An 18,689-nucleotide genomic window follows, 5' to 3' on the forward strand; every position below is an offset into this window, starting at 1 on the left:
TCTGCTGGTGATAATACTAAGAAGAATAATACATACATATTTACTTGTTTTTGTGACACTGAATCCCATGTACTTACATGAAGAAGGGAAATAATAACATCTAGCCTCATTCAAGAGATTTCTGATGAGCACAATAAGGACCCAACTTGCAGCATCCATACTACATCATTTTATTGAGACAAAATTTTATTTATCAGTAGAAGGAGCAGTAGGCTGTTTGTTTCAGTAGAAGACTACCCAGCTCTTGTTTAATTAATTTGGAGCCCTTTTATTTGCAGGGACAACAGCATTATAATGAATGTACCATCAGGCAGCAATGAGATTTATTTCCTGAAACAGAGGAGCTTTGGAATGTGCAGTAGGTAGGGAGTTCCTGTGAGCAGAGAGTAAAAACAGCTGAGAGAGCTTACTAATGCAGGGCATACTATTTGACCTCTTATAATTGCATACTATTTCCTAAAAGTTCAAAAATGAAACTGTGAGGAGGAAGAAACAGCGTGGGAGGAGACAGAAGAAACGACTTGTTATCTAGAAACATCTTCAATTCTTTCTTCTTTGCAGCTTGTTGAATGCTTTGAAGGTTTTTCTGCACTGTGGCTGGGTTACTAGTCTGGTTATGAGACAGTTAGACTCTGGTTATGAGCCCATCACGGAGTGACCGTCTTGGTATATGATACCATCTGTGCATCATGAGGTTGTTACCAGGTAAGTCTTGACTAGACATCTCTGCTTTGGTAAAATAAATTATTAAGAGAATAGTTTGTGTTTTGTTTTGGCTAATGTGAAAGAATTAGGACAACTGGGAACTGCACATGTGATATTCAGAAAACGTTGGCTTCTTTTTTTCTTTGGAAGTGGCCAGCTCTTTTGTGTTTTTTGTCTCAGGGGCACTTGTCAGGCTTAAAGTAAAAGTTGCTTGAAAACGATCTTTTGACTTGCTTTTTGTGATTGTCTTTGAGGGAGAAGAAGCAGAAATAAGAGAGAGATGAGAAAGTCTCTAAAGTGGGAATGGGGCAGAGCATGATGGGTCCAAGTATATCGGAGACTAGCACCTTAAAGCTTGGCAGCAGGCCAGATGGCAAGACCTCAGAAGAGAATGAATTGTGGTGTGTCCAGACTGTGGAATCCAAGGTAAGCTGGTCAAGTGTGAAACTTTTTTCTAGGCTTACTTCCCCAGGGTCTGCCCTCTGGCCTGGCCTGATTTTCACATGGAACCTGATGGTATCTCTAGAGCATGAGGGAGGGGTGGAAGTGTCCCTAATGGTTGAGATTGAATCTCCCGCCAACTTGGGAGGATGGAGACTTGTATTAGTTTTCCAGTGCTGCTGGAACAGAGTACTACAAGCTGGGTGGCTTAAACAACAGAAATTTGTGCTGTCATCTTCTGTTCTGGAGGCCAGAAGATGAAGGTATCAGCAGGATTGGTTCCTTCTGAGGGCTGTGGGGAAGAACTTGTTCCGTGCCTCTTCTCTAGCTCTTGGCGGTTTGTTAGCCATCTTTGGCATTGCTTGGTTTGTAGCCACATCACCCTGATCTCAGTTCTTGGCTTTATCAGCTGTGTACATAGTGATGCCATTTGTTGAGATGGAGAAGATTGTGGGAAGACAGATCTACAGGGTAGGAAAAATCAGCAGTCCTATTTTGCCCACATTCAGACTGAAATGCCTGTGGACACACAGATAAGGATGTCAAGCAGCTAATCAAATGATGAGTTTTGAGCTAAATTGAGAGGTCAGGGCTAGAGTGTCACTGTCAGATTGTATTTCAGACTGAGGTCTAGATGAGATCATTTGGGAGAACATAGGGACAGAAAAGAAGACCAAAGACGAGCTTTGTTATACTCACACTTCAGTGATTGGAAAGAGAAGAGGGAACTAGCAAAAGTGACTGAGAAGGAAGGGCCAGTGAAATGGAAGGCAAATGGGGAGAAACCAAGAAATGGGAATATTTTAAGAAGGAAGGAGTAGACAGCCATGCCAAATGCTGCTGAGAGATCAAGAGAGGTGAAGGTAGAGATGATCATTTGAGTTGGAAATATGGAAGACACCTTGTTAAGAGTGATTTCAGTGGAATGGGTGGGGGAAGTGCAGTAGGGAAGAAGCCTGATTGTAGAGGATTGAAGGGGAACAGATGGTGGGAAAGTAAAGAGAGCCACTATGAACAATTTTTTCAAGAAGTTTTCTGGGAGGTAGAACAGAGAAATATGGATGGGTAGACGTAAATAGGGTTATACTGTAGTGACAAAAACCAACTAAAATCACACAACAAAATTCATTTATTTCTTGATCACATTACGTTTCAATAGAGAAGTCAGTTATGCCTTGCACCATGAGTCTTCTCATTTCAGGACACAGGCTGACAGAGCTCCCCGAGTCTGGGACACATCCCTTTGACAGAAGAGGAAAGAAGCAAGAGACAGAGCTATACAGTGGCTCTGATCCTCAGCTTGCACTTGCCATACTTCATGTTTGTCCACATTCCATTAACCAAATCAACTTACATGGCCAAGCCCAATGTCAGCGGAGACATAATGGCTAGAGAAGCACACTCCTTCCATAGAAGACACCGTACCTCACGTGGTAATGTGTGGGAATGAAGAAATAGTGAATACTTAGAAATAGTAATGCCATCTACCCCTGCCAGCCACCACAAATACACACTTTTTTTTTAGTGAGTGATACAGACCATGTTTGTATGCTGTTGGAAATAATTCAGGAGACCATTAATTGTAGAAAAAAGTCTGTGAGAAGGTGAGGAGGTTGCTTTTTTTCGGGGTAAGAATACTTTATTTTTATTAGGAAGAAAGGTATAGATGGAGTACAAATATTTAAAGGTTGGTATGTTTGCCATGTTTTTTATACTGTGACTTCTTGATTCTTTCTAAATTTTGGTTTCGTTTTGACTTCCCCAAAACTTCTAAGATCAGGGTACCTAGGGAGTATATTTCCTGAAATTTGAATTCTTAAGAATCTTCTTTTGGCCAGGCGCGGTGGCTCACGCCTGTAATCCTAGCACTCTGGGAGGCTGAGGTGGGTGGATCGCTCGAGGTCAGGAGTTCAAGACCAGCCTCAGCAAGAGTGAGACCCCATCTCTACTAAAAATAGAAAGAAATTATCTGGCCAACTGAAAATATATATAGAAAAAATTAGCTGGGCATGGTGGTGCATGCCTGTAGTCCCAGCTGCTCGGGAGGCTGAGGCAGTAGGATCGCTTAAGCCCAGGAGTTTGAGGTTGCTGTGAGCTAGGCTGACGCCACGGCACTCACTCTAGCCGGGCAACAAAGCGAGACTCTGTCTCAAAAAAAAAAAAAGAATCTTCTTTTGTTGCGTGTTGCCTTCAACAAAACAATTAGGTGGATCTAGAATTATTTTTTAATCTCCAAATGTCTAGCAATATTGCTACATTGTTGTAGTATTTAGGTTTAGAGGCATTTAAAACTAATATCTCATTATCTTTAGGACATGCCCCATGCAGGTTACAGCGGCTCAAGCATACTTATTGAACGAGTGCATGCATGAACCCCACCCCACCCATTACATTTTTCCAGACAACTCTTTAATGGCTAATTCTTTAATATTTTTAATTAGATCATTTTTTAGCTCTAGGATAGTAAAATCCAATTTCATTTGATGAATACACAATATGAAAGGAAAAGATAATTTTATAAGCATATATTTTGAGAATAAAGTCTTTTAAAATGTAGATAGATGAGGCACAATTAAAAACTCTTATATGTAAGTTGTAACCTTCTTTCTTGTCTGAGACCACATGAAGAAAAGTCACATATCTATTAGGGTAGTAAAGCAGCAAGGCTTTCAGGGTGAAAACTGGATCTTCCTTACAATGTATATATTAAGAACATCAATCTTAGTAATAACTTCTACTTAGTAATAACTTCATATAGATGAACAAATATGAGGGATTTCACCTACCTAGAGTTAAGAAATGAACTCATTTCCTTCTCATAAAAGATCCTTTTCTTCATAGCAATGGTATAAGGTAGTAACTCAAGTAATTATTATTGAAGAATGAGAACACCTACTTAAAGTGTCCTTGTATAGATGGTTTTCTTGCTCTCGTCACTGAGCAAAGCCTTTGGGATTGGAGAGATGGGTATGAATGCTCAAGTGTGTGGGCACTTGAATATACAATGGAATTTTTCAGCAAGCTTTGAACTATTGAGTTGCCACTTGTCTCCTCTGAGAACCATGATTCTTAATTATGAGAAACCCATTTTGACAAAGATTGAGAGTGGCAGAGACTTAAGTGGAAAGTTAGCTGTCAGAATGTCATCTGTTCCCCATTTTTCTGAGTTTGGGAGAGTATTTGGGAACAAAGTTCCAATTTCACAGCTATTGCTCTTTAGTAGATTAATTGGCAGTGATTTGGAAGGGAGATTCATGACATTTCTGCCCAATATTTTTTAAATTATTCCTAAAGCAAAAAAGAATCACATGGTTCATTTCTGAAACTCAGATGTTGTCTCAACCAATAGGAAGCTCAGAGACCTCTGGGAGACAGCAAGTCTTCTGCTGCAGTTTGGCCATAGATAGACCCAAGTTTGGAAAATGGTTCTGCCACTTACTCGCGGACTCATATTGGGAAAGTTCTTGTACGTTGCTGAGGCTGGTTTTACTCATTTATAAATAGGAATACTAGTATTTTATCTTGGAAACTAATCTATTACTCTTTTAATAAGCACTGAGTAGTTACTATATTCTTATCCCTGGGCTATGGATACTAAAAATGCAAATAATAATAGCTAACATTTGATGAAGTATTAATCAAGTGTCAACCACGCTAAATACATCTCCTTTATTCTTCCTATCAAGTTTATGAGAAAAATAGATACCATTATGCCCATTTTACAGTTAAGGAAGCTTCATTTAGAATCTAAGTAACTTGTCCAAGTTACATAGTCTAGGAAGCATGGAGCCTAAATTCAAACCAAGACAGATTTCAGTTGAGACTTTATATTTTTAACCACTATGCTATACTGCAAAGATACAAAGTTACATTGTCAGCTTGCTAGTGTGGACATAGACAAGAAAATGAGCAATTAGAATAAAAGGACATGCAAAGTATCCGGGGATTGTAGAGGAACAAGAACTTAATTCCTTGCAATCAACTTTATTTTGAAATCAAAGATCATAATGAATCTATAAAAGTTTTATCTGATGGGTTTGAATTTTTGCTGATATCAAAGCCATTGACATACATATGCATACTGTAATTTTGGAAACGTCAATATTTATCATTTAAATGTCAGCCCCTCTCTATAAAAATTCATGATGTCATGGTAATATAGTACCAGAAATCTTACCAAATGTCTGCTACTCAGGAAATACTTAGCCCATGCCATCATTTACATTAAGAGCATGATTGGACTACTTTAAAGATTCTGATTTTGTTAATGATTGATACTATTAAGAATGCAATTCACAGAAAATATGCTAATACTATTTTTATTAATCAAGGGCATATTTTAATGAAAACCAAAACATGATTTTTATGAGCACATTATGGGAGGATGTGATGTGTGAAATGTACTGTAAAGGCATCAATAAATCATGAAATAAATAAAAATGACCCATTTTTATTTTTAATGACTTGAAGTTTGGGTCAGATGAAATTAGAAACTTTTGAGGTAGTAGCACCCCACGAGCTTGAAGATTTGCATGCAATCCACCTTTTGTGTGTACTGTGTGCTATTAACTTGAAAGCAAAAATGGCTTCTGTAAAACATTGCCTTTTGTTAATTAGACAACTTCGAGCCTTTGAACATGAATCATTAACTGCTGCTATTGCCCTAAGGACAAATATTTGTGATCTCCTGGGGCTGTTAGAGATAAAGAAGGGAAAACAATGAGGAAAGGAAAGTGCTTGTTTCTCAGTTTTAGATTATCCAATTATTTCAAGTAGAGAAATATCATTAATAGGGTCACTTAAAATAGAATAAGTGGGAAAATAGGAAGAAAGCATCTCAGTTGCAGGCATGGAACCTTATGACAACTGTAAAAAGTGGCTATCTATCATTTTAATAGTGGCAGGAGACAATGGGCTGCAAGCTCCTACGTGTGAGGAAGGTGTGACGTGTACAATAACATCGATCTTACTACAAACTAGGTAACCCAGTTTTCAGGCACAGCCAGTCAGCCATTATTAAGGAATTCTGTGATGTTCTTGGCAGTATGAGACCGTGTAGATTGAAAAGGAAATTTCATTACATCTTTAAACAGTTAAATACTTGGCTCTATAGTTCACTGATTTTGAGCAGCCTGACTCTCAATTTGGTTCAGGTTTCTTTTGTTCCTTAGTTATTTATTGCTGGTGACTTCCACATTTATTGTGTCACATTGAGAGACACTCCCCCACCCTGCAATGTGTGCTTGCTCCCATTTGTGCTGATGTTGTCAGCCGTGCTGAATGTTTTCTCCAGCATCCAGACTATGTTCCCAGGAGCATTTGCAGGATTATCGCTTGGAAGCTCTGGTGTCAGTATCACTGCTCACACGTGGGGAAAGTTTACTTCTTTATTCTGTAAAACCGCAAATTACCAAGCTGAGCGCCTGCTTCCCTCCTTCCTATATAGCTCTCTTGTGACCTCTGCTCCTGGGAAACAAAAGGTTTAGAGGTGACAGGTAAGAGCCAAGGTGTTGCCCATTCTGATGACATCAATAGATTGCAGCACCCGGAGACTGCAGGCTGTGGCTGAAGAGAAATGGAATGGGGAGGTAGAGGCAGAGAAAAATGGCTCTGAAATGTAAAGGACTATATTTAAGGACTGTGGGTATTATTATTATTTTTTTTATTTCTTGCCTTGACAGTTTAAATTTCCTGGGCTTTCTCTCAAATTATGCAAGGGATAAGGCTACATTTTTCCTTCTAAAAGTTTTTTCTTCCCTTCCTTTCCTCCTCTGCACTCTTCTCACTATGCTTCTCACTCTGCCGCTAACAATGAGGTCGAGTCAGTGGTGGTTGGAAGGTCGGGGTAGATCTGCCCCCTGCCTCTCTTCCATGTCCCTGTCCCCTCCCAGCCATGAGGAAACTGACGGCGATCTTGTCTGACATTTTCACATCACTCCTGCTTTTGGACCCTTCCACTGGAGTCACAGCTGGTTTCTGCCCCGGCGTCCTGGCTCTGTGAGTCTGCCTCTCCCAGTGTCCCCTCCCTCCCGTCTAGCTTCCCTGCGGCCTATCCCTTGCCTCCATTGGGAAGTCCTTTCTTTTTTCTCTTTGGTCTCTTTATCATAATAAAACTTGTGGCCCTTTTGCACTGCTTGGTGGCATTTCATGATAATCTTCAGACAATAAAAGGGAGAAACATTTCAAATGAAGCAACAGGGACTCTGTGCTCAGATTGCCTTTGTTGGCTACAAGCCAGTTTTCACAGCTAATGGCCTTCTTTGTGCATGGGTGGTTATTAGATGTCTAATGACCATTGTTGTCAGAACTTTAGATGATCTTGGATTTGGGTGAGCAGTTTGAAATCTGGCTGCATTAGCTAAGGCCTCGGCATGGGAAGGCGTATTTCTACCTATTTCTAGAAGAGAACCCAAGCAAGGTTTAGTTTTTGACTTGAAGAGACCTTTTAGGGAGGGGAGTTGGATGGGGGTGAGAAAGTGGGCTTTTTCTGTCATTAATTCTCGTAGAAAGACTGCTAGTTATGGATATAATAAGCACCTGGGTATTTAGAAGGAAGGGAGCTATAAACAGTTAAAAATCAATCTTATTTATAATTTTATTTATAGAGACATCATATAGCTCCTTGACCACAGATTTGGGGATTCTGTTTCTTTCTTTTGCCCTGGAACCTAGGAAAAGACTTGGTCAATAAAGGACACTCCATAAGTGTGTGCTGAGTGAATGAATGAGAAATGTAAACACAGGAAAGGAAATATACTGCGAGTAGAACGTAGGTGCTCAGGCATTGCTAGTGAAGCCATCAGTCAGAGGCAAGAGGGGTGGCAGCATCTTTAGTAAAAACAGTGAATGTAGGGGTTATTTTGTTTTTATGACCTCAGTTTCTTCATCTGTAAAATAGAGTCTGAATCAGATCAATATTTTTAAAACTTTAGCTTTGAGCATGATAATCACCTTGTTGAAGGTAGGTTTGGGAACCCACTCCCACAGGGTCTGATATGCTGGATCTGGGTAGAGATCAGGAGCCTGCATTTTTCACAAGCCCACAGGAGATTCTGAGGAAGGTGGTCCAGGAGCCACACTCTAAACCAGCTTGTTGTTAAGCCCCTTTAGAAATACTCCATTTAGTTGCCCCAAGGTCCTGACATCTGCTAAAGATCCCCAATGTCCTCATAAAGTCATGATTTATGGTGCTGCTCACGATCTCTCATTATTCCCCATACATGCCCAGTAATGTCCAATCTTTATTATCTGTGTTCAGCAGAGATTTTTATGTCCAGCCATCTCCATGAATTGACGGCTCGTCTATGAGTTGGCTGCCCTTGGGTCAAGTTCAAAAAGCTGTGGCTAGAGAGAGGCCAGAGTCCTGTGTACAGAAGATGGCTTTCCCTCTCAAGAAAGTGCTTCCTTCAAAAGAGGCTGTGAGTATGGCAAGCGTTGTGACTGACCCACACACTTCAGTATTATCCAACTTGGCTCTCACAGGCTCATCTGTTGGAGATGGCCTTACTCAAGCCACTGAGATTTTTCGGGTGGAGCTGAAGCCACAGTGGGTTCAGCTGCTCCCTGTTCTGGGTGGCACCTCAGTGTTCCAAATGCCATGCTTTAGGCTAACAAAACTGACTCTACACGAACCTCTGCTGATGCAATTGCTGAAAAATTGTACTTGTGTTCACTTCACCCTTACCTTGCTAAATTCTGTTCAGTGATGAAGATTCTTTAGGTGGGTTGATGGACTGTAGCACTCCTGATTTGAACTCAGGTATATATACCTTGAGTAGAATGGCATTTATTTTCCTTCTCTTTCATTTTTTCGTATGATTTTTATAGGACTGCATTTTATAGTTCTTTAGACAGAAAAAGTGAAGGAGCAGAGGTAATGCTATTAAATATATCTTCTCTGTGTGCACTGGAAATTTTTTTAAATATGATAAATCTCTCCAATCAGCTTGACATTCCTCCCATCTCTTCCTTAGGTCACTCTTATTTCCTGCTTGGTAAAGAGTGTCCACAGCATTCTACAACTGCCTCTGTCCTAACAGGGCCTCGTGAAACATTGATTATTGTCCTTTGCCTCATGCAAATATTGTAGTAAGAGTTCATTTCTGAGATAAGTTTTGGGAACCAGGGTGGAAGGAGCCCAGTGCCTGGCACATGGTAGATACCTGTAAATACCTTTGGATGAATGAATTAACTGAGTGGGAGGTGTCAAGAAACGTGGGGTCTAGTTCCTGGTTAGGCTACTTATGAGTTCTGTCTTCTCAGAGACCTCACTCAGCCTTTCTGGGCCTCAGTTTCCCGATCTGAAAATGAGGAGTTCAGTTTAGATGGCCTCTTTCTCTTAAAAAATGCGACAATTTTGGTATGTCTCTAAGCATAGAAGATACCCTGGACATTTGTGTTTGCAGGTTGAATGTTTGCCTTACCTCTCAGTTAGGATACTTGCAGCTGCAGATTCAGAGGAACGGAATATTAGACTCAAATGGCCCAAAGGACATTTATTCTCTCACATAACAGGAAGATGAGAGGCAGTGCAGGCTTTGTATTTCAGTGACTCAGCGCTCAAAGATGTCACGGGAACCCAGGAGCTTTCGGTCTCTCTGCTCTCTGATCTTCCTCACGAGTTTCATCCTTATGCTGGTGATCCTGGTGACTATGTGTAAACTGAAGCATCATGTTTTTCACATCCAGTGAGAGAGAGGAAAAACTCTCCCAGCCAATCACACAATATAATTCCTTCTCTTCAATCTCTCTAGGGCAAGCAAAGACCTGTGCCCCTTCTTGGACCAGCTAAGTACCCAGGGACTTGAATAGGGTGATTGGACTGGACTGATCATCTGGGGTAGACTAGGCATGGGTGTCAAGCACAATGTCTACTTAGGTCATTAATCATTTCTGCATTTGGTCTTGGGGTGCCACTCACAATATCTAGTGTAAATTACTAAACCATTATGTCTCTGGTCTTGCAGTGGTGAATAGAAGGCAAAATCTACTTTGAGCCTTTATATATCTGCTTATGCAGTAGGTGTTACATTTTCTGTCAATAACTGTGACACACCAAGACTCCAGTTTCACAGTTTCAGGTTGGTTACTATATATTAATAGAAGGCACCTTCAATATACTTCAGTCCGTTCTTTTTTCCCCTAATTTGTTATTTATTTTAAATTGACAAAAATTGTATGTATTTCTCATGTACAATGTTAGTCCATTCTTGGCATCGTGTAGAAAATCCAGATGAAGTAAACAGCACAGTTCTTGCTGTCCAGGAATTTAGAGTTTCACTGGAGAAGCAATAAGTAAATACCTGAAAAGGCATATTAGAATACAAGGAAAGTGCCTGTCAAGTGACAAAGGAACCATAACAATAAATAACCAATCTCTAGACACCTACTGTGTACTAAGTATTGTGTTAGATTCTTTGTATATGTGATTACATTTAATTTATCTACCTACTCTATTTGGTAGAGTGTGATATCTCCATTTGATGGAGGAGAAAACTGAGGCTGAAAGAGATTGAGTACCATGCCCCAAAGCACTCAGAGCTGGGATTTGATCCCAGAGCTCTCTCTTTCCAAAGCCTGTGCTCATTCTACTATGTGATGCTTTGGAATAATAAGTGAAAGTAGAACCAGAGACTTCCAATCAATTAAACATTTTTTACAAACTTGTTTGGGGTGTCAGGCTAAAAGGGGGTGCAATTAAGAGGAGTAAAGGCACAGAACAAAAAAAAAGGTGATTGTCACGGATTGGGTTTTCCAGAAGCAAATGCTCAAATGGAGTTTGAGGTGCAGGACATGTACTGGGCATCAGCACCTGCAAAAGGGAAAAGCAAGAAAAATTGAGCAGAGGACGAAGTTGAACTGTGATGCAGGCCCAGCCAGCCCTGGCCAGCCTGGCAGGAAGCACTGGAGTATGTGCTGTCCTGCAGTGCCCTGCATCGGGCTGAAGGGCAGGGCCACATAGCCCACTTTGCTTAGCCACTGGATACGGCTACTTTGGGGAGGGCATGACCTCTGGGTGCCTGCCCTCCACGGCTGCAGCAGGCCTTGCAGAAGCTGAGCTGGAGGCTGTCTGCTGACTATACTCACCACAGCCGGGAAGCAAGGCCTTGCTTGATGGGGATCTGGGCCATGCCTTTTTGTGTCTGCCACAGTGATACCAAGGGCAAATTCTTCCCATATCCTAATTGTGCCCATATCTTCGTTTGCGTCCACTGGGTGTTACTAAAATTGGTGACCGGGGACCTATTTGAGTGAAATGGGTAAGGGCCTGGGAATGATAAGCCCACAGATGTCATTTCCATGCTTGCCAAAATGCTTACAGAAGGACATCTTTCAGTCTGGCCTCATTTCTTTCAAACTAGGGTCTCATTTACTTTCTCAAAGAAGCAATTTCACAAATGGGCCACATTGTATCAAAAGATGGGAGCCATGGTTTTTATCACAGCAGGGAGACTGGGTCACATCAGGTCACTGGATTTCATTGTTTTCCTGAAGTTGGTGGATTTCTAGGATTAGGCTCTGCTATGGTAGCTACTAGATAGTTCACAAAAGGCTTCTTGAGATCAGAAGTTTACTCCTTTCATTTGGGGACCCTGGCTGACTCCCTGACTCATCTGCAGAGGCCTTGGTTGCCAAAGTGACCTGGAGATGTTTTCCCTTCCACACTGCCTGCCTACATTGTCATGTAACAATTAAGAGACATGATAAAATCTAAACCACATAAATGCACCCATAAAATAGGGCTGAAGGAGAAGTGCAGAGTCTCCTTTCTCACTCGGATATAATATATAATACCATTCCAAGTTGTCTTGCAATAGCAGACACGTCTGGAGCCCTTCCTGGATGTCTAAGATGCTGGGGTAACTTTGAGTGGGAGGACGAAGCCAGTGCAAGTTAGTGGAGATGTCTGCACGTAGGCAGAGTGCGCCTATGAAAGACTCCTCCCAAAGAGGCGCTGGAATTGCCAGTGGAAGTTATTTTTTCCTTCCCTCATTTCCTGCCCAGAATGTGTCCTTCTCCTTCATAGGTGCCTGGGCTTGCCAGGTGGGTGAGAGGCCTAGATACACCCCACCTGGGCCCCCAAGCATCAAGCCACATACAACCTCAGCCAGGGGAGGAGGGAAGCTGGCTTTTGGCAGGTTTCCACACCAGCTCTATTGGAGTGATAATTGGAGGGGCTGTCATTAGGTACCTCTTAATTGCTTTCTTAAATGTGCTGACTTAAATTTATTTAGTTCCAGGGGTTCTCTGAGCAGTCATAACTATATTTCAAATAGCGATTTCTATAAATTAGAATTAGCATTTTTCTTCAGCCCAAGAATTCCAACGAACCAATTATTCAAAACCAAATTTAATGAAGTGCATTTTTTCCCCCTTAGGCAAGTGTGTTTCCCTGGGCCTGTAAAGAAACACAATATTGCCAGTGGATTGGCCGAACAGAGCTGATAGATGGGGCTGTCAGAATTTATTGCTAATTTGGCTGTTGAGCTTTGCAAAAACTTGACACAGAACTGGTGCCCTACATGATGATATTTAATGTCTGGTCTTGAGTTTAAACTTCAGTTTTCCCAAGTGTTGGTAAACACACGGCTTGGCCCTGGTTTTGCAGGTACCCTCCACTTGGTTAATTTCCTTTGCTGGAGGACAATTTCCAGTTGTGGCAATTGTTTTAGTGCAGTCTCTCTTTGTTCTCATTATGTCCCATGCGCTGTGACTTATGTAGTGTATGTCTGTGTATGTGTGTGCATGCATGCACACAAGCATTTAAAGTTACCTCCTCTAACCGTGGCATTGACAACCTATTTTATTGCATAAGGGTACAATTCTGGCCAAGGTAAGGGAACGGCAGGAGGTTGTCAGAATATTGGAATAGGGGATAAATTAGAAATTCTTTTTGTCATATTTAGAGACCCAAAATGTATTAAGAGCACAGGATTGGTCCAAAATTACCAGGATTCATCACTACTTACCAGTTTTGTGACCTTGGGTGAGTGACTTCTGATCCTCAGTTTCCCCATCTGTAAAATGGGGATAATGGTAGTACTCTTTTCCTCCCTCGCTTGTTGTATGTAGATGATCCATGTAAAGTGATTGTCCATTGCCTGGTTATAAGTGCTCACTTCATGTTGGCTATTTTTACCATTGATTCGAAGTTTAAGTGTGCTATTGAATGATTGCCTCACAGAATTCATGGACAAGTTAACCTTATATAACAAAGATAAGGCTTAAGGACTAATAAATGATTCTCTTCCTACCTTCCACAAGCGTTCATTGTGTTTGACATGTGTATAGCACTATAATAGGATCTCTCTCTGATCCTCCAAAAACTAAATAATAATAATAATGATAATAACAATAATGAAGAAGCAAGACCTTGTTTTTGAGGATTTCATAATCAAGATATGATTACACTAAAAAATATCTAAGATATTTTTCAGCATAAAAGTCTATGATTTGGGATGAAGAGTCACCTTCAAAAATGGTGATTGCTATCTTCTAATACCTCCAGGGAGCTCTGGGATGAATCTAACAGTAAACTGTGTGGTTTGCAGTTTGAGGCCTAAGTATATGGAGGATTTTGGAAATACTGCAAGAGCCCATCCCCCACCTCCACTTCAGGCCTTCAGGACTTACTCTGGCCCAGTGTGCTGGAGCTGAACTAAAAAGAGAAGGATTTCCCCAGACATTATGGCTGATTCTTCAGCAACATGATACGGTTTGTGTTTTAGGACCGCTCTCTCCCACAGATAATCACTCTAATAGCTTATATTTACTGGGCACCTACTATGTGCCAAACATTGTGCCACGTACTTTCTGAGCATGTTGTGTTTAATCCTTACACTCACCTTGTGATCTAGGCATTATTAGAATCCTTATTTTACCTGGGAGGAAACTGAAGCTAAGTGGGATAAAATAAGTGGCATATTTGTAACCTCACCCCAGATTGCCAAACCTTAAAGCTCTGCCTGGTACCACAATGGTAGCATAAACTACCAGCTCTGTTTTCACCTTCCTCATCTGTAAATTGAGGGCACTGGGCTCAGTCGCTAAGATTCTTGCAGTTATAATATTACATGACTTTATTTGATTTTAATTTTTAATTATTATGGGCATATAATAGTTGTATATTTTTATAGGGTACATGTGATGTTTTGATACAGGCATACAATGTGTATGAATCAAATCAGGATAACTGGGGCATCCATCACCTCAGACACTTATCATTTCTTTGTTTTAGGAACATTCTAATTCTACTCTTTCAGTTATGTTTAAACACTTGTTGACTATAGTAACTTTGTTGTGCTATCAAATATTGTTCATTCTAACTATCTAACTATATTTTGACACCATTAACCATCTAGCAGGATTTTGTTATTTTTGTGGCTATATAATATTCCATTGTGTATATGTACTACAATTTCTTTATCCATGCATCGATTGATGGACACTTAGGTTGATTCCTTGGCTATTGTGAATAATGCTACAATAAACATGAGAGCGCAGATATCTTTTTGATATGCTGAATTCTCCTACTTTGGATATATACCCAGCAGTGGGATTGCTGGGTCATACAGTAGTTCTATTTTCAGTTTTCTGAAGAACCTCCATACTGCTGTTCATACTGGTTGCACTAATTTACATTCCCACCAACACTGTACACGGGTTCTCCTTTCCCCACATCCTTGCCAGTATTTATTATTGCCTGTCTTTTTGATAAAAGCTATTTTAACTGGGGTGAGATGATATCTCATTATAGTGTCAATTTGCATTTCTCTGACCACAAATGATGTTGAGCATTTTTCATATACCTGTTGCCATTTGTATGTCTTTTGAAAAATGTTTATTTAGATTCTTTGCCCTTTTTTATCGGATTTTTTTTTTCCTATTGAGTTGTTGGAACTCCTCATATTAATATATTCTAGTTATAAATCTCTTGTCACATAGGTAGTTTGCAAATATTTTCTCCCATTCTTTGAGTTGTCTTTTCTCCTTGTTGCTTCCTTTACTGTGCAGAAGCTTTTTAGCTTGATGTGATCCCATTTGTCCAATTTTGCTTCTGTTGCCTGTGCTTTGGGGGTATTACTCAAGCAGTTCTTGTCCACACCAATATCCTGAAGCATTTCTCTAATGTTTTCTTTTAGTAGTTTCATAGTTTCAGGTTTTATATTTAGCCTTTAATCCACTTTGATTAGATTTGTATATATGGTGAGAGATAAGAGTCTAGTTTCATTTTTCTGCATATGGATAAGCAGTTTTCCCAGCACCATTTATTGAAAAGACTGTCCTTTCCCCACTTTATGTTCTTGGCACCTTTGTCAAAGATAAGTTCACTGTAGATGTGTGGATTTATTTCTGTGTTCTCATTTTCTTCCACTGGTCTATGTGTTTGTTTTTATGCCAGTACCATTGTAGTATGATTTGAAGTCAGGTAATGTGATTCCTCCAGTTTCCCCTCTCCCCCCGCCCCAAGATGGCTTTGGCTATTCTGGGTCTTTTGTGGTTACACATAAATTTTAGGATTATTTTTTCTATCTCTGTGAAGAATTTCATTGGCATTTTGAGGGGAATTGCATTGAATCTGTAGATTACTTTGGGTAGTATGGAAATTTTAACAATATTGATTCTTCCAGTCCATGAGCATGGAATATCTTTTCATTTTTTTGTGTCTTCTCTTCAATTTCTTTCATCAATATTTCATACTTTTCATTACAGAGATCTTTCACTTCTCTGGTTAAGTGTATTCCTAGGTATTTTATTTTATTTTAGCTATTGTAAATAGGATTACTTTCTTGGTTTCTTTTTCAGATTGTTTACTGTTGATACATAGAAATGATACTGATTTTTGTATGTTGATTTTGTATCCTGTAACTTTACTGAATTTGCTAATCAGTTCAAATAGTTCTTTGTGGAGTCTTTAGGTTTCTCTAGATATAAGATCATAGCATCTGCAAACAAGGATAATTTGACTTCTTTTTTTCCAATTTGGATGCTCATTGTTTCCTTCTCTTGTCTGATTGCTTTAGCTAGAACTTTCAGTACTATGTTGAATAACAGTGGTGAGAGTTGGCAACCTTGTCTTATTACAGATCTTAGAGGAAAAGCTTTCAGTTTTTCTCTATTCAATATGATACTAGCTGTGGGTCTGTCTTATATGGCTTTTATCCTGTTGAGGTAAGTTCCTTCTGTACTTCATATCTTAAGAGTTTTTATCATTAAGGGATGTTGAATTTTATTGAATGATTTTTTCAGTGTCAATCGAAATGGTCATATGGTTTTTGTCATTCATTCTGTTGATATGAGGTATCACATTAATTGATTTGCATATGTCAAACCATCCTTGCATCCCTGGGATGAATGCCACTTAATCATGATGAATAATCTTTTTAATGTGTTGTTGAATACAGTTTGCTAGTATTTTGTTGAGGACTTTGCATGTATGTTCATTAGTTATTTTTGCATCTATGTTCAGTGGAGAGTTTTCTTTTTTTTGTTGTGTCTTTATCTGGTTTTGGTGTCAGGGTGATACAGGCCTTGTAGTATGAGTTTGGGAGTATTCCCTGCTCCTTGATTTTTTTGGAAGAGTTTAAATAGGATTGGTGTCAGTTCTTTTTCGTATTCTTGGTAGAATTCAGCAGTGAAGCCATTGGGTTCTGGGCTTTTCTTTGATTGGAGAGTTTTTATTATTGCTTCTATCTCATTTCTTGTTACTGGTTTATTCAGACTTTGGCTTTCTTTCTGGTTCAATCTTGGTAGGTTTTATGTGTCTAGGAATTTATCCATTTCTTCTAGGTTTTCCAATTAATTGCATGTAGGTGCTCATAGTAGTCTCTAGTAATCCTTTGACATTCTGTAGTATCAGTTGTAATGTCTTCTCTTTCATCTCTTATTTTATTTAGGTGTTCCCTTTTTTTTCCTCAGTCTGGCTAAAGGTGTGTAAGTTTTGTTTATCTTTTTAAAAGACTAACTTTTTGTTTTGTTGACTTATGTATTTTTTTTCTGGTTTTGATTTCATTTATACTACTCTGTTCTTTATTATTTCTTTTCTTCTACTAATTTTGGGTTGGTTTGCTCTTGTTTTACTAGTTCTTTGAGATGTATCATTATGTTGTTTATTTGAAGCTTTTCTACTTTTACAATTTAGGCACTTACTGCTATAAAGTTTCCTCCTATTACTGCTTTCTCTATATCCCACAGGTTTTGGTGTGTTGTGTTTTCATTTTCATTTGTTTCAAGAAATTTCCTTCTTAATTGTTTCATTGATCCACTTGTCATTCAGAAGCACATTGTTTAATTTCCACGTTTGTGTGTTTTTCAGCGTTCCTCTTGTTATTGATTTCTAGTTTTATTACATTGTGGTCAGAGAAAACACTTGGTATGATTTCAGATTTTTGAGACATGTTTTGTGGCCTAACATATGGTCTGTCCTTGAGAATAATCCATGAGCTGAGGAGAAGAACAGCTGTATTCTGTAGCTATTCGATGAAATGTTCTATAAATATCTATTAGGTCCATTTTGTCTACAGTGCAGTTTAAGTACAATGTTGTCTGAATGATCTGTCCAATGCTGAAAGTAGGGTGTTGAGATCTCCAGTGACTGTTGTATTGGGGTCTGTCTCTGTCTTTACCTCTGATAATATTCACTCTGATATACATCTGGGTGTTCTAGTGTTGGGTGCATATATATTTAGAATTTTTATATCATCTTGCTGAATTAACCCCTTTATCATTTTAACGACCTTCCTTGTCTCTTTAAAAATCGATTTTATCTATTATTTTATCTGATATAAGTATAGCTACTCCTGCTCTTTTTTGGTTTCCATTTGCATAGAATATCTTTTTACATCCCTTTATTTTTAGTCTGTGTGTCTTTATAGGTGAAGTGGGTTTCTTGTAGACAACATATAGTTGGTTCTTATTTTTTTATCCATTCAGCCACTCTATGTCTTTTGGTTGGAGAGTTAAGTCTGTTCATATTCAATGTTATTATTACAGGTAAGAACTTACCACTGCCATGTTGTTGTTTGATTTCTGGTTGTTTTGTGGTCCTTCCTTCCTTCCTTCTCTTCCTTTGTTAAAAGTTATTTTCTCTGATAGTGTGTTTTAATTTCTAGCTTTTCATATTTTGTTCACCTGGTGTAGGTTTTTTGATTTGAGCTTACCATGAGGCTTGCATGAAACATTTTATTCTTAAGGCTTTCCACTGTGTTTCATAATTCCTTGAATAAATTTTTCATTTCCAGAAGTTCTGTTTGATTTTTCCTTAATAATTCAATTTCTTTGGTGAATTTTTCATTAATTTCTGCATTGTTTCGGTGGTTTCTTTGTGTTGGGTTTCCATTTTATCTTGTATTTCATTGACCTTCCTTACAATCAGTGTTCGAAATTCTTCATCTGTCATTTCAATATTCTGATTTTGGTTGGTATCCCTTGCTAGAGAGCTGGTGTTCCCTTTTGGGGTGTCCTTTTCCTCTGATTCTTCATACTTCCAGAGTTCTTTTGCTGATTCCTTCTCATCTGGACCGCTTTTTGCTTCTTACTTTTGG

At 39.2% G+C, this 18,689-nt stretch overlaps 1 long non-coding RNA gene across 1 annotated transcript in view; it reads left to right on the top strand.

The window, feature by feature from the left end:
• Positions 1–624: 624 nt before the first annotated feature.
• Positions 625–18,689, top strand: part of LOC123623500 — a 108,102-nt gene continuing 90,037 nt past the window's right edge. Inside the window, exons 1-3 of the long non-coding RNA XR_006729870.1 lie at positions 625–705; positions 960–1,131; positions 8,405–8,564. This is a non-coding gene — a long non-coding RNA (uncharacterized LOC123623500). The remainder of the gene's footprint in view (positions 706–959; positions 1,132–8,404; positions 8,565–18,689) is intronic.

This window comes from Lemur catta, chromosome 18 (assembly GCF_020740605.2).
Source record: "Lemur catta isolate mLemCat1 chromosome 18, mLemCat1.pri, whole genome shotgun sequence".
NCBI classification, from domain to species: Eukaryota; Metazoa; Chordata; class Mammalia; order Primates; family Lemuridae; genus Lemur; species Lemur catta.